The sequence below is a fragment of the Pagrus major genome, chromosome 7 (genome assembly GCF_040436345.1).
Source record: "Pagrus major chromosome 7, Pma_NU_1.0".
Taxonomy (NCBI): Eukaryota; Metazoa; Chordata; class Actinopteri; order Spariformes; family Sparidae; genus Pagrus; species Pagrus major.
This window is the reverse complement of record NC_133221.1, coordinates 29,700,955-29,718,604: the sequence shown is the minus strand read 5'-3', so window position 1 is coordinate 29,718,604 and position 17,650 is coordinate 29,700,955.

Below are 17,650 nucleotides of genomic sequence, written 5' to 3'. Positions count from 1 at the left end.
GGGATCACGGAAGAACTTGAATTCAGAAGGTCTATTGTTGTACTGTGTTTGGTAAGGAAAATAGGTGTAAGAATATTTACTTTTTTTACATCATGTGAGTTTATTTCTTTTTTGATTACAATTAAAGCCATCAGACTATTTCCTCTAAAGGTACAAGGTTATTTTACGAGACAGGAATGGGCTGGGGCTAGCTGGTTAGCATGCTAACTTCAGTAGAGATCCCTGCAACACAGTACACAGACATCTTTGTTATAATGTTAACACTGTTGTTTCTTCACACTCTTGATAATTCAAACTTTTAAATGTTTTAAACTAGAAGTTTGGACATATCTTCATTGCCCCTTTAAATTGTGAACGTATACATACAGTATATGTATGTATTCTGAACCTAGTGCGTCTAACAACTGTGAAATCCGTCCATCCTTTGTAATCTTCTATATTACTTCTCTAATCTAACATAATTCCCATCGTAACACCTGTAGGGATGATATGCTTAATCCACCACTCAGGAATGAACTCCCTTATTACAGGATTACTATAGTCCTGCTAATAAGTGCAAACAGACTACAATATGCAGGAATACCGTATTTCCTGCCACTAAAAAAAACATCCAGAGAGGTTGCAGCTCTCCTGCACTTATTCCAACGTGAAGACACGATCTCCCTCCTTCATGTTCTCCTTCTCAAAGAGAAGAGGCCGGCTGGGGGACTTGGATTTAGCTAATGACAAAACAAGCTGTGGGATGATCTAATGTTTTGGCAACAAACTGCTTTAATTAACTAATTCAGGATGACCTCAGTTCTAAGGAGAGAGGAGCGCGTCCTCCCGCCTCTCTCCACGTGCATGCAGCGGAGAATGCAACACTTACCGCACTGTTCCCATGAGGACAATCATTGTTTTCTTCTCCTCAGAACCCAAAGAGTCTGGGGCTATACGTCTGGATAAGTGTCGATAAGACAGAGTGACGCAATGAGTTGTTACACATCAAAGAGCAGCCGAGAGCAGGATGTGAGGCGATTATAGTGCAATAACATTATAGCTGCGGGTGTTTGGTGGTGGATGTTTAGTTTCTATGCATTTAACAGACGTGTTCATGTCAGAAACAGGATTTTGCTTAGTGTTATATAAAAAGAACAATAAAACGTCTGACCTGTAACCTTTCTGTGGTGCTATGCCCACATTTTACTGCTTATCTTGAGAAAACAAGCATGTATAGAGCTGGAAGTAAATAAAGGATGGGAGAAAAAGAAAGACTATCACAGTTGACAGGCAGTATCAGCACTACAGTATCAACTTGCCTTTCCTGAGCCCAATAAACTTGTTAGGATGGTAAGAACATCACACCAGACTTTATTATAAAATCTGGCACAAAATGAGTCCTTGTCGGTGTATCACACCTTGTAAAATATCCTTTTCTGAATCACTTGTTTGTACTGTGAGTTTGACACAAACCAATCCACCAAACAACACTTATTTCAATCACACTGCAAGCTTTAGAGTTGGTTTACATCACCTTCACCTAACTTAAACATCGGAGGCGATCCCTCTCTTTTTCTTTTTTTTTCTTTTTTTTTCAAGCTGTTGTTCTGGTCACGAGTACTTTCACATAGAAAGAGAATATAACACAACAGAAAAAATATCATTTTTTATTGGAAAGAGGTTGATTTTCTGAGCTTGAGCTCGAACGAAGGTATCAACCAATCATGTTGTGCAGAACGATTATCCTGTCAAAACAATGGCGAACCTCTTCATTGCTAATGTTTGTCATCACCCTGTCAGGACAAAAGGACAAAACTATTTTAAAAGGCAAAAGTGACTTTGGCTGAGTATCCTCCGTGCACAGACAGACTGCTATTTACAGTAGTAGGGATTTGCGGATGGGGAACTGAAGCTGTTATATCCATCTGTGCTCACTTCAAATCCACCAGACTACTTTGATAAAAACAATAATTTTACCCCCAGATCATGGGAGTTGCTGGTCTGCTGCTGCCTCGATCTGTTAGCTTGTTTTGGTGTTTTAACGTATTAATCCATCTTAACAGACCAAACCTGACTGGGGCCTCGGGAGAGGCAGCTCAGATGAACCTGGTGAATGTGATCTCTCTCTACCCATCAAAGAGCCAGTCAGTGTGGCCCCCAGAGACCCCCAAGGTCCTATGGGTGCGTGTATGCTGGTGCCACTTTTCTAACAGCCCCTGTCCCACTTTGTCTGCAGTAGCTATCATTTCAATGTGATAATATAACAGTGTCGCACATTTGCATTACTGCCAGTGTGAATAGTTTTGAAGTGAAATATTCGCAGAAAAGTATTTTGCATTTTTGTGTCTTTCATTCATCACATCCCTGCTGTGTGAGGGCTTTAACACTGTTATTTTACTCGCAAACTGTCACTCTAGATGACATGAAAACAACACTGCTTTTCCTGTTTACTGCATAATGTTGTCCGTGTTATTGGTGAGAGAACCTCTTGGCAAATCTAAAGCTATAGTCAGATGTCTGGAAACATAGAACTTGTATTCAATCCAGTCACCAGTCATGAAAATAAGGGAAATACATACAAAGAAGGTAAAACAGACTGGCGTTTTAGACTCTGATGCTAAATCTGAAGCATCAGAAATGATATCTTCATCTTTCTGATCAGCAGCAGCAGAGCGAGTGTTGAGAGAAGGATTTAAATCAGACATGGCAAAGAGTTATTTGACTCTGTACGTGTCACAAAACAAAAGCTTTGGTGGCTCACTGTGTGACTGTGCCTTTATTTAGTAAGTGTGTAGCAGGGGTGTGCACTTCCTTCAAACTTGAGTATTGCATGGTGGCAGGTCCTCATTTTTCTGGTTACATAACTGTCTTATCTCTCTTATCTGGTACCTTATCCCTGGGCATCAAAACACCCCTACAAACCCACACTTAGGAAAACATAAACTCTCAAAGTGAAAGTATTCATAAAAGGAAACAGCTGGGGGCACTTTGCTTATCAATTAATATTCAGCTTCTTGAGTATTTACCAGAAGTGCTCGTAGTTACATTCATAAACATGTTGTTTAGCTTCTTATGTAACACAGCACATAGTTCACCCACCGAGTAACATAATTTCCACGTGTCACAATCGGGCCAGGCAAGAGCCAGTTATACAGAAGGCAGACTGTTGTTTACAGCTCCACCTGTGCTGGGTGATTGTCCTTTCGATGACTTCCAGTAAAGGAGGAGGAAGCTCACGAAAGCTCAGACTCTGACCTTCAGTCGAACCGCTGGACTTCAGAAAGGAGGAAATCATTCAGGGGCCCCTGCAAGACACAACGTCATCAGGTGCTGTGGTTGTTTTAGGTCACACAGGGTGATACATACAGTCAGGCATGAAAGCTCTTACAGTATACGCTGCATCAACAATGGAGACATATTATGCCCATTTTCAGGCTCATAATCTTATTTTGGGCTACTACTAGAATAGGTTTACATGCTTTAATGCTCAAAAGCACATCAGCTTTCTCATACTGTCCAGTGCTGCAGCTCTGTATTCCTCCTCTGTCTAATGCTGTTTTAGCTCCTGTCTCTTTAAGGGCCCCCCTCCCAGATACCCAGTCTCATCTGATTGGTCAGCTTACACACGCCTGATCCAGTATGGCTAGTAACAACAGAGTTAAATGAATTTTTAAATGCCAAACAAAACACTAGACATAAATTATGCAAATGTGTAGCATGGTGATGTAGTGTGACATCACAAAGTCACAGAATTAAAGGCGGGTCTACTGACGAGGCATTTCAGGAGCAGTGTCTTCTGTGGGAGAGAGGAGCTTCTGTTGGTGCAGACTTTGACCTTTTTAACTTTCAAATACTTTTACGTGCACAATAACATAAATAAAACACTCAAGGGAAAGCAAAAAAAGCATAATAGGTCTCCTTTACTGCACATGGTGTGAATTATAGTTTACAGTGGCATTTAGTATTTCCTTTAAGGAGAACTATTGAGATTCCTCAGTAATGATGCTTTTCTTGGAGTGGGAGTCTGTATAAAGCTTAAACGTTTATTAGCTGCCTATCTGCAGAGCAACTTTAGCATTCATTTAGAGTTCTTTGAGCAGAATGCAAAAGTTCGCTAACATGCTGACAATGACAGTGCTAATATACAGATAATCAGATATAATTTTGACAATGTTTGCCATCTTAGTTAAGCATGTTTAGCTGGTTAACAATGCATTACAACCAAGGCTGTAACCAAAGCATTGGACTAAGTGAAAGTTTGACCTGATGATAAGATGCTAGATAAAAAGTAATAGGATCAACGTTCATCCTGAGGGACACATGGACATCTGTACAAAAGTTCATGGAAATCCATCCACTAGTTGAGACATTTAACTCAAAACCAGAAATGTGAAGCTCATGGTGGCACCAGAAGGAAAGGAGAGGATCACCACAGTCAGTGAAACATCATCTGGGAACAATGAATGTATTTACAAGAGTTCATGGCAGTCAGGTGATAACTCTGTGTTACAAGCAGCAGCATTCACATTACACGTTGTAATTTTATCCATTGGTTTAATAAAAATATTGATTGGAGCACCTTTAAAACTGAATGCTAAAAACACAAGTTAGATAGATAGATATACTGTTCCTTCTTTTCATTTTAAGCATGATTAGTTCATTTAAGTCTGCAGGGGTTGCCAATTACACAAACTGCTCAACAGTATTTTTGTTCAAGCCATTTACACTAAGTTTAGCTATAATAATAAAATAATAAATATAATGTGCTATACATATAATTAAAGCTTTCATGTTTTATTGTAAGCACTGGTTGACACGACATATTCAGTGTCAAACAGACCAATGCACAAACATTCAGAGGTCCGCCAAATCACTTTCTATTATGTTGCTTGGCGTCAAACAATGTTGTGCTGTTAGGAGATTGCACCAGCATGGAAGGAAAAAGCCTCTCTAGTAGAAGTGTTGCTCCCAAACCGGGAACCAGAAACCAGGAGCTACAAAGGGAGAGTTCTCGGACCAAACAATGATGGGCAGACCCAATCGGGTCCTCCTACATCAACAAACAACCATGCGCTAATTGCTTCAACTCCTGATTTGGTCTAAATACTGCCTTATCCTCACATCTTCATCCCAGTTTCAGTAAAAACTTGTTTTTTAGTCCTTTATAATAACAATCATTAATAAATTGTACATTTATACCCAACTGAACTTTCGTTAACAGTCACTTGACTGTTAATAAACAATGAAGTGCTTTATGAACCATTTATCAAGCAGTTCTAAAGGTTTATAAACATCAGTTGCAACTTTATAATGGCCATCTAAATAATGTTTACAGATGAACTACGCAGTATTTATTAACAATTTACAATGTATTATAATCATCAGTTGCAAATTTACAATAAACAATTCTTTGTTCACAGTGAAATAACCATGGTGCCAATGTGTGTGCAAACAAAAGGAAGTAATAGAGTAAACATGCTTTTCCCTCTCAAGGTTCTTCCTTGCTTCTCAGAACTGTGAGCGAGGTTACTACATACAACACGGTATAACTTGTCCTGGAGGTTCCTCCGAAGAGCTTTGCAAAACTACCTGGAAAAACGCCTGGGATATCTTATTGGATGCCTAACAATGCATCCGACAACCAGGAGCAGCAGTACTGTGTGTGTGTGTGTGTGTGTTTACTCAAGTCAGCGATGGTATTTCACTTCTGTAGCCTAAATACGTCGACAAATTTAGACTTGTTGAGACGCATCTGCCCTTTATTAAGTGTCACGTTTACGCCGGTCTCCCTCCACTCCCTGTTTCCTTGGTAAACTGTGTGGGTGACTTTCATTCCTTATAAATGCAAACACAAAAAAAATCCAGAAAATTGTTGAAATCTGTTTTTTTCCGGATATTTTTGAAATAAAAAAGCAATCAACGAATCCCTCTGCCTCTTGTCACATCGCCTTCTCCTTGCCCTCAAGTTATATTTAGAAAGAATGGTGAATTGAAATAAGCACGGAGTACAATGTCCAGTCAGCTCCTTCTCCGGCAGCATATCGTTTCCCTCTCGCTCTGACCATATATGTTGATTTATGTTGTTTTTATCATCTCTCTCCATCAGGCATAAGACCATAGAGCTATTTATATGGCTGGTTTCCTGCTATTCAGAGGCCGTGACACTGCTGCTGCTGCTGCTGCTGCTGCTGCTGCTGCTGGAGAAGGCCTGGCCTGGAAACAGGTAGTCCATCACAACTGACAGCTCCACTCTCTAAAGTCTTCCTCTTGATTCATCCATGAGTTGTCTCTAACTCCTCATCAACACTGCAGTTTCCTTCTCAGAACTATTTATGGAGCTCAGGAAGGAGTACAAAAATAACAGCATCGTCTTCTGTTGACTTCTTATTGAAATAATAAAATTGGAATCACATTACTTCAACTTTTCCCTGGATGCTGCTCTGCTGTTTTTGCTGTTCATTTGACAAGCTATAAATAAAACACTCACAAGAGCGATTATCAAGATTTATCTCTTCTTTATCTATTGTTTCGGGAATTCTACTTAACCTTAAACCAAGAGTGGAGGGATAACAGTGAGGAATTATTATGACTACCCTTATAAAAATGTCACATGTGAAATTCGCCCTTTTACATGTGAAAATCACAATTTGACATACATTCACCTGTGATTGGCTTTTTGTTAGCATATCCACATGTGGAAAGAAAACATGGCTCATGAAATCAAATGTTAATTCCACATTTTCACACATTTTCACATGCGATTGGCTTTTTTCACCTGCAGATTAGAATTTACACGTGTGGAAACAAAACATGACACATGAAATCACATGAAATTGTCACATGTGAACTCCACATTTTCACATGTGAACTCAAATTTAAACATGTAAGAATACGTTAATGTCACATATGAACTCAACAATTTCACATGACATGAAATCACTGCAAGGTCAAACCAAACCAGCGATCTCAAAGTGGACAAAATGTCCCAAAAATGACAGCAACAGGGGGACAAACATTGAGAGAAACAATGGGGCGCAGTCTCGAGCAGCAGGATTAGTCTGCCTCTGCCTTGGCGTTCCAGTTGAAACGTGAGTTGCGGACGGAGCAATTGCCCGGGCAGCAGACGAGACTTTCAGCGGAGCCAACCACAGCGTTCCTCTGGGTTTTATAATGGTAGTGTACAGCTGTGTTACCTCCACTCACTGGAATGTGAGAAAAACGGAAAAACTGACACACGCATATAAAAAGGCAGTTGCTTAATAACTACATTCAGCTCGTCCATGAGCTCACCATAAAGTCAACACATTTCTACTCACATGTGGCAACAACCACTCGGACATGGACATGCTCACGTGGTGCAAAACACGTTTTAGTTGAAGATATTGTTACCACTCAATACACTGTACACTTAAGGCTAACTATAGACAGAAAGCCAGCACATCTCTGTTCCTTTTCACTTTCCTAAACGTGTTTCTTTCAGACATGCAAGCTCTTTAAAGGGGCATGTCACCCAAATCACAACAAAAACCCATTCTTTCTCATTCCTTGTGGTAACTGGACGAATACCACAGAAACTTTGAGCGTACTAGTACTAGTAACACTACTATACAGGCAAAGGGAATGTGCTGCTCAAAAACATTTAGAAATCTTATATGAAAAATGTGCTTTTCTCAACAGAGTTTTTTCTACTAGGTGTGTGGTGTCATGTCACACTGTGTCCTCTTACTCTCCAGCTGTCAAAATCCAGATGACACGAGATAAAAAATGTCGATACGATCATCTGAGTCACCTTCAATTATGCACTCTTGGCAATTAGCTTTACCAGAAGCAGCATTTTTTTGCCTCTCAGGTAACATATAATCTTACTTGCAGGACGTTGTTGGGACCATATGCAACCCAAGAGGAGGACCTGCAGGCACTACTCAGGGCTGAAATAACAACCGCACCTCTGCATGCCTTCAGGGATCAATAAAAATCTGTTTTCATTTAGATTCAATAACATTCTACAATTGAACATCAATCAATCATAAAGCAGGAAAAAAGACATAAAGATGGACCATGATATTTATTATTACGTATCATGTCTCCTTCAAGAAAACATGATTGGTTAATGTGTTAATAATGCAGAAAAGCACAACACCATTTTTTTTTTTATCATAATGTGTTACTTGCTGATATAAATGTATATATAAATGCAGGAAACAGCACTTGGTTTTACTGATTTTTATCTATTTGGTCTGAAGAACCTCTGACTTCATTGTGTCGCCCCACTTCTGAAACCAAACACGCGCCGTTGGTCTTTCTTGAAGCAATGACCCAGTTACTGTGTGTACAGTCGTTGGTTATTTCCGCATAGAAAGTCGTTCTGACAGCAAAGTCTGTGGACTAACTGGTGACAGTGCATGTGGGAATGTATTTTCAGCAGGGGGGCAGGATAAGTGGGTAAGTGCACATTCATATTAATATTTAGAATAAGATGTATTACATTTTCTGTAGTTAAATCAGAAATGTGTGTGACGGAAATATTATGGCAGAATAAACAATATAGTCCATATAATCAAGGATAATTAAACCTTAAAGGTGCATTATGCAGTTTTGGGGAAGAAATTTTAACCAGAAGAGAAAAATCCTCATTGATTACATTTTATGATTAATTTAACTGTCCTCAAATGACAACACAGTTTCATAATGTTTAACTTAGAAGACACTTCTAAGTTACTGTATTTCTATCTTCAAATGCTCTGGGGACATTATTTCCTTTTCAAGACAGCTTGTTTAATCAGCTATGGAAATATATTCATCAAATACATATTTCTAAGCTTGTATTACTACTTTTTATTAATATTGTAAATGTATTTTCCAAACCACATAGTGTCCCTTTAAATAAGCTCAGCTGCTACCTTGGCCAAAGCTGAAAGACTGAAAAGAAGAAAATCTTACATGTGTCCATGTGTTTAACAGTGTATCATGTTTCATAAATATCTGTCCTGTCTGTGTTCAGAACGAGCAGCTGTCAGTACTTCCTCATCTCCTCACCTCCACAGGCTGACATTTAGGTCAGTTGCTGCTCTGTGTGCTCAAGAGGACACCGAGATTCAGTGACAGCGAAATGACAAAATGCTGGATTTAAAGGCAAAAAGCCACTGAAGAGGAAGAAATGCATCTGTGGATGTACAGATAACATGCAGCCTCACTCTCACTTCGAGATGATTTTCCATTCAGCTATTTTTTTATTCATTTATGGACTATTTTTAGTGTAGAAATATTTTATGCACCATTATTTTGCTGTGGCCAGTTATGCTGAGCAGCTCCCCTGAGGACTGAGGAGAAGTAAGCAGAAACTTGGATAAAACCAAATGAACAATATTTATCATACTTGAACAGCAATAATGCATCCACAAGCTCTTAAATTGAAACTGTTATTACTATTTTTTTAATCAGAAATGAATTAAAAAGGTAAAATGATATTTCCACTGTGGGTCATTCTGTCAGGCAGCCTCTACAGTCAAATGTACAAAGAGTCTGGAAAAGCATATTGCTACTGAGGTTAACCTCCAAAAGTGAAATGTAAATGGAAAAAAGCAAACCCTGAAGAGAAGACACACAGGTAGAGAAAAACAGAAAAAAGCTCTAAACACTTCAATATGTTGTAAGGGTTTTGTGTTTGTGTGTGTGTGTGTGTGTGTGTGTGTGTGTGTGTGTGTGCATGCGTGCAGGGTAACAGGCCAGCAGGCACGAGCGGGGGTGCAGGGTAAAGGTCAAGGTTGACAATTTCAGGTCAGGTGATCACAGAGCTGAGACAGATGGTGATTTAGCACAGTTCCACAGCAGGTTCCCTCAGGGACAGCACAGACACCGTTGGGGTGCCACATGGAAGTCAACAGGCATAAAGAGAAGAGGGAAAAAGAGAAAAATGTTGACAACATGGAAGAGAAAAGAGCTAAAAACGTGGGTAAGAGAAAGCGTAAGCTTTCATTTTGCCGACATGTCTCTCTTAAATGATTCATTTCAGTTGACAGGATTATTGGTCTGACCTTTGTACCAATCCTGTATAGGATATTGTTGGTAATTACAGCATTTTACTGTGTAGGAGGAAAGAGAGTATGGATTTACATTAGAAAGTTATAGGGAAATACAGAAATAGGAAAATAGTATTTGCTTTTTTTTTCAAAAATGTATTCTAAGCTAAGCTAACTGCCTGCTGGTGGTAGATTTGTAGTTTCATATTTGGCATACAGATATGACTGATATCGATCTTTTGTATCTAACTTAGCAAGAAAGCAAAAAAGTATCTCCCAAAATATAAATCTTTTCAGAAAAAAAATGTACATAATGCTTTACACTCAAAAAGACATACTAGAACTTAAAGGAACAGTTCACCCAAAAATGTAAATTCAATCATTATCTAAAGTCTGATGAAGTTTCAGAGTCCACAAAACATTTCTGGAGTTTTACTGCAAAACAGAGTTGCATCAATCTCCTAAATAACTGAAGTAGCTGGGGACTTTTAATCCAGGGCTCTGGAAGCCCCAATATCCCAAATGAAATTTGAAAATACATTATTTAAACCCCTTTTTAAGCCAACATCTTAACAGTAGCCGTTATGCTAAAAGCATGCAACTTGTCTGAAGTGGGTGGATGAGCTCAACTGCGGGTCAAGGGTGTAAATAAAGTATTTTCAAACCATATTTGAAATATATTTGTTTTTTTACATTTTAAATTTTAGGAGAATGCTGCAACGCTGTTTTGCTGCAAAGCTCCAGAAATGTTTTGTGGACTACAAAACTTCACCAGACTTTCTGTCAGCATTGTGGTGAATAGATGACTGAATTTTCATTTGTGGGTGAACTTTTCCTTTAACTTGTGATGAGCACTGCATGGTAGTAAATCTATAACTAATTTGCCAAAACGACCACTGAAGTCATGACATGTGACATCAGTGCAAATCTGTGCCAAAGGTTACAAAAAAGTCATAAATACGATCAATTTTCCTTTTTCTCTATGCTCCCCTCCCTTTTCCCCTCATCCACCCCTCTGCCACCTCTACTTCCTTTCTTTGTAGACAACCAGCTGCTGCTCCACACCTCCATATGAGCAAAGGATGATCCCCAGAGAGGAAAAGAGGGGATGGAGAGCGACAAGAGATGGAGAAAGAAGGGCTGGCAGGATGATGGAGGGAGGGAGGGAGGGAGCGGATGGGTGCGACTAGACGCTCCGGGTCGTAGGTCAGGCCTGCATGTGCCACGTTCTTTTGTGTCCAACCCCCCTCCACCTCCACTACCTCTGTTGTTATAACACACGCTTATCACTCGGTTTGAGCTCTGGTGTCCCACACACACATTTCTGATGGTCTCTGGGGGTCTCCCCTAACTGCCTTTGGGGGTCCCAGTCCAACAGACCCCCACCAACACATTTATTATGGGGTTTAACCACTGGTGTAGGATATAGGGTTTGGGTTTAACAGCAGAGTCAGGGTCAGAGCCCAGGGGAGAGAAAACCTCCTAACCTCGACCAACCTCCAGCAGACACACAAACACACACATATTCACACACACATGCAAAGGCTCATGGGAAGAGATAAGCCATAATCACTCCATTCTGTCATTCTCTCTTTCTCCAACCACCCTCCACCTGAAATGCTCCTCCATCTCTCCCCTTTCCTCTCTCCCTCTTAAAGTTTCATGTTTCTTTTTTTTATTTAGAAAAGTGCTGCCTCAAACACATTTTATGCAATTAAAGAAAAAGCAGGTCACACAGCTTCACTTTGTTTCTATTCGAGCAGCTGCCGTCAGCAAGCAGCAATAATGTAAAAATCTTAAAACATTCACTCAGAAATTTCCATAACATTGCACTCGGATGCTGTTTGGCACATTAAAAAGAAATGGTAAACTTGTACTTTTGGAAGAAGGATAGAGGAGCAAAATAGCTGTCTGGAGCAAAAGTGGAAGTGTAGTGCAGTGAATGCACACTTTATGAAGCTTATGATTACACTGAGGAGATGGCAGGAGTCCTATGTCTCGCTTGAAGGAACATGAGGACAAATGGCTGTTGATGGAAATGTTACAGAGATCGAAGCTGTGATATTAGAGACAGGAATGGACAATCGTACTTATCAATCATGCTACTGCTATGATCGCACCACCTTTATTCTGAAAGAAACACTTGAGCTTTATACACTGATTAGCTTTCTTACCAAGAGTGAGAGGAGGCGATTGATATTACTCTCGTATCTACAGGAAATATGAGGATACAGTCAGCAGATGGTTAGCTTAGCTTAGCAAAATGTCTGGCAACGGGGGAAACAGCTCGCCTTGTTCGTCCAAGGGTAACAGAATCAGCCTACCAGCACTTCTTGGCCTCACTAATTAACATAACTCATTTGTTCAATCTGTTGAAAAAAAATGTGCAAAAACACTGCTGTGCTGTGCTTATGGTGCATTCAGGCCACAATTTTCAAACTGTAATTTTGAGCAGCCGGGTGGAGAAATCTGTTCATGTCAGCCTCTAAATTCCAACTCAGAGATATCATGCATGTCTGACAGCACTGATATCGCCTACTTGGAAAGAAGAAGTGTCAACAAACTGACAACATGGCTCCAAAGCCACCATTGCTGGCAATTACATAATTTTTTTATTCCAATATTCACACTAATAGACACTATTAAAATGATCCATACACTGTTCGTATCTGGTTTCACTTGTTTGCACTGACACTGTAAAGCAACAAAAGAAGCTCATTTTCCAGAGTTGGAATGACAGGAGGTTTGTTTGTTCTCTCAGTTTGCTATATTGCACAAATTCAGCATTATGTCAGAGACGTTATAAGAGAGGGGACAAACAACTAAAAGCATTCTGAATAGAATAGTTCCACAGCTGAACCTGGAAATGTATTAGCAAGAGGTGTCTATGCATTGATATCATGCAGGGCACAGTTAAGATTCACAAAAGCTTCAACAGATTTGGTGTGGACTACCAGGCACTGAAGAGGAGGATATTACGCTAATGCACAGGATTACCAAGAAAGGTGAAGTCATCAACACATATGATAGTAAGCTCACATTTGCTCTGGTGTGACAGCTGACAGCTGCACGTCACAGCACTTCGTACTGAGCTGTAAATGAAGTTGGTGTTGTCGTACTGTGCACGTGTAGATGTAGAGCCTGTGGGAAAAAAGCGTTTTAAACCTTATTTTTGGGGGAAAGTCACCAAACTTTTTAAGTGTTTTTTTCCATCAGATTTGACTGGTGATTCTATACATGCAGTTGTCCCAATGACCATTGAATTAAGATATGGCTCTCTCATTCATTTAGATAGGGGCCTGGTCTTTTTTAACATAAAATAACTGCCCTTGGAAACTATATTGGACGTATATAGTGAAAAAAGCTCCGTGAACTCCTTCCTGCTTCTGGGCCAATAGAGCATGCTCACTACAGTCCTTTTCCAGCCAAGCTGGTTGAGAGCAGGAGCATCAAAGACTTTCACTGGCCAAGCGAACTGACTTCCACAAACGAATGGAATAAAATAATTTGCAGCTTTTACAGACTTTCCAAATGTAACTGGATCAGATTTTTTTTTTTTTAAGAAAAGTGTGCATCACATGATAAAAGTGAAAATTGCAATACCCCATGCATGTAGCCACTATGCTAAAGTCGCTTCACAGCCCAGCTCCATTCTTGGGGGCTTGAGCTGGACCTACTGACTTCCTGGAGTGTTTGCCGGTTGCCCGACAACTATACAGTGACAACAAGACTCCAGAAAGAAAGTGAATGAGGGTATTTCCCTTTCCTTTAATCTTGCTTTCAGCCTCTTTTCCACCAGTCTCTTCCTCCTCCAGGATGTCCTGTCTCTTTATGTATCCCACAGCTCTGCAGATTCACCCCCTTCCACCACTTAATCAGCACACTCATCGCCCGCTCCTCACCCCCAGCCCCATCCTCCGCCTGCTTCCTCCATGTTTCCTCTGCTCCTCATCCCTGATAATCTGGGACACATGATGCAGAGTGTGTGGCACGAGCCGGTCTGCAGCAGCATGGAACCCCCCACAGACCCTCAGCTGTGCGCATATGGAGGCACTTCACCAAAACATGAATTATGGATCGTATGAAAATGAATAATGAAAGGAAGATAATATACATAGCTGGTGCTGGAAGTTGTGCGCGATGAGGAATAAGCAGTGAGAGATGAATCATTCCAGAGAGGTGATGATTAGATTCAACACAATGTTGTTGTGATGTCAAAGTGTTTGCCAACAAACACACTGATCAGGTTCAGTAAATACATTATAATAGTTTGAATCTCTGTGGTTTGATAATCATTATGTCTTTATTTTCTACTGAGCCCTATCACAATCTCTTTAATCCTAGATATCAATTTAAAAAGACTTCTGCTTTGCACAGAGCCAAAACTGAAAGTGTTGCTTCAGCTCAGAGAGGACTGCACCAATTTTATATAAATGTATTTCTGTTATTTAGAATATGTTCGAACATATACTGTAAATTCTTTTCTCCTGATGAATTTATGACTTATGAGGTTAGTATTCAGTCCCTTGTGGCTCCACTGGGAGGGTTCTTGGATCTGTCAGCAATAATGTAATTATGCAATGATCTCGGCTATTCTACATTTACCACACTTTATGATGCATGTGTCTCCCCCATACTGAACTATGTTGGAGTGGTGTGGGGCTTAAAAGAATCTAAAATTGTAGACTCCACACGGAATAGAGCTATATGTGTTCTGGGGGTACAAAATGGCAATGGACAGAACAAAAAGAAGGTGTTAATGTGGAGTGAATCATTTCTGTTGTAATGTAATATAGCTTATCAAAAATAAGCTATTATTGAAATTTAAAGAAACATGGTTCAAAAACATTCTGTTAGAGCTAAAAGTAAAGACATATGTGCAAATGAAACTAAACTTTGGCACTGATGTTACTTTTTTTTTAGAAGCTAAAGAGTCACATAGTTGAGAGCTGCTGCTCTTACTCTGGCTACTGAGGTTGGTTGATTCAAAAATATTCAGGAGAAGTGACTGTGTCAGCGATGTGATTTAGGTGAAGTGGACAGTGAGTCTCATTCACTTCAAATTATGATGATTTAGGAGAGTTAATGTTGCCTCAAATATTCTGGTGTAGTCATCAGCAACTGTGATCGCAGTTTAACAGACAGACAGACAGACAGACAGACAGACAGACAGACAGATAGATAGATAGATAGATAGATAGATAGATAGATAGATAGATAGATAGATAGATAGATAGATAGAAAAACAGTGCTACAATAATATATAAAATATTGTCTTCATTCATAAATTTAATGCAAACAGTGAAATCATTTTAAACAGTGTGACCAAACAGCTTTTAAATGTTGGCAGGTAAGATGCACATTAGAAACTGAAGCAGACATGCTGGTACAGCAATGTTGCAACAAACTGACACTGGGTACAAGGAAAGAAACAACTGACCGAATTTACAAGGAGGCAAATTATTTTGAATTTGCTGTAACAACTCTAAAATTACAGGCCTTTTCAGTGTCAGAGTTTTCTGAGTCCAGGGGTAGTGCAGTTAATAGTTCAATCATTAGATCAGTAGAATCAGATGGTGTGTTCAACAACATCTGCTGCTAACATTGGCAGACATTTGTCTTACATGGCTAGAAGAACGTGGTCACATGCGCTTCAGAACACTCCCGAATCTGGTCTGATTGATTAGATCTGAAATGTGTCCTCAATGTGTCTTGGGGGCATTCACACTTGTACTTAGAGCTGTCCATATATGATCCGATCACTCAGGAGTTAGAAGTTAATATTAGGTCTGGACAGGGCAGTGAGTGAGGGCATTTATGCTCCTCTTGTAATCTTCTAGTATTATGTGTTTCATCATGAGGGGTTCGATATAAAGCAAAAACACTGCGGCATGTTGGAGGAGGTAAATTCCAGGAAGTGGGATCTAGCTGCTCAAACCACCTCAGGCAGGTCCATCCTTCACTCTCGCTTCCCCCATGTCACCTGACTGGAAACCAGGATATGAAGGCATTCCTTTAGAGAATTCCTGGTTCTCTTCCCAGGGTGGGTATGTGCCAACACGTGTCTGGCTGTGTGGAAAACTGTGGATTAGGAGTTTTTTCTAACTCCGTGTCGCTGCGTGCACGGCTGTTTTAACGTGACATGACAGTACAATGTAAACATGTGAAACATCACATGCTAGTCTTTGCATAAGAGCTGCTGCAATGTGTGATTGTGCAGGTTGACTGAACATGTAAGGAATATTTAACCAACTGTATGTCAACAAAACACACTGACATGCCCTGGGGTCCTGCCCTGTAGCAGGCTTTACTTCCAACTGAAAAAAACTATACAGATACCTTACATGTCCTCTCAGTCTCCACAGGGTTGTGCTTTTGAATGACTTAACCATACTGTCTGAGCTAGGAAATGTTGTTTGATACTAATCAATGAGGACACAGGTTTTCCTTTAAATTTCCCCTGAAGTGGTTTTAATTTGTGGTTAATATGTTTCCATGCCTATTTTGCTTGTTCCAATAACTCATTGTTGCTGATTCCTGATGACTGCTCAGCATTTGTACAGATCAAAACGAACACTGTAGCTTTCAAGAATCTTTAAAATGGCAATGCAATTTTAACTGATTCAACTGTGGACCCAAAAGTGTGAATGTTCATGGAAATGTTGATGTCTTCACAATTGTGAAGTTCATATCAGTTGATATCGATAATTATTCATCATTTTTAATGACCTGTCTCTTTTTGTCATTTTTAAAGACCAGCCGAAAAAAACTTTATCAAGACACACGTTATAATGATGTTGACAATGAATCACACAAATCAAACAAAAAATAGTGCCATACTGACTGGCTGACCTGCTCTTTTTTTATTCACAATTTCCTCTCTGTCAGCACTCATTTTCTCACTCTGGTATTAATGTCACACCGAACACTTTGGCTGTCACAGATGCAGAGTCTCTGGTCTCGTAGATAGAGCAAACAGGCCGAATGGCGGAACAGCGGCGGTCGGAGCCAGCCTGTCTACTCTACATAAGGAGCCCAGAGACACTCCTGTAGCAAAGAGCTGCTCAGGAGGATGAGTGACACAAAGAGGCAGCAGTTTTACAGGCGAAGCATGGCTGGTCTATGAACTGCAGTCCATAGTAACGCCTCTGACATGCTCTTCTGTTGTTGTCACATGGCGATGGTGCAACTGAACTACACACCTGATAAATAATTGGCTGTTAACGTGTCACTCGTAGCACGATCCATTGCCAATGGATATGATAAGCTGTTTATAAGCCAGGGCCTATTTGCTATGTGCTGTCAAGTTGGTTTGCATTTAATGCATACACATGAAGCTATCGAACATTTTATATATTATGTGTATATTATAAATTATATATGTATATACTATACATTTTTATATATGTTATTTACAAGTTCAGTTCAATGTGAACAAGCAACAAAGAATTCCAAATGCATAAGGTTTTGTTGCACCTACTGTACTGTCAGCCAGTGCCACCATGAGATAGTTGGTAGTGCATTAAGCAGTAAACTGTGAGCATACCCTCTTATACTGGTCATATTTATTTGCAGGGCTGATAAAAAACAAATGTGATGTAAAGGCCGATGCTTGGTAAGGTCTTTGGCTCTGTCTGCTTTCAAATCTAGAG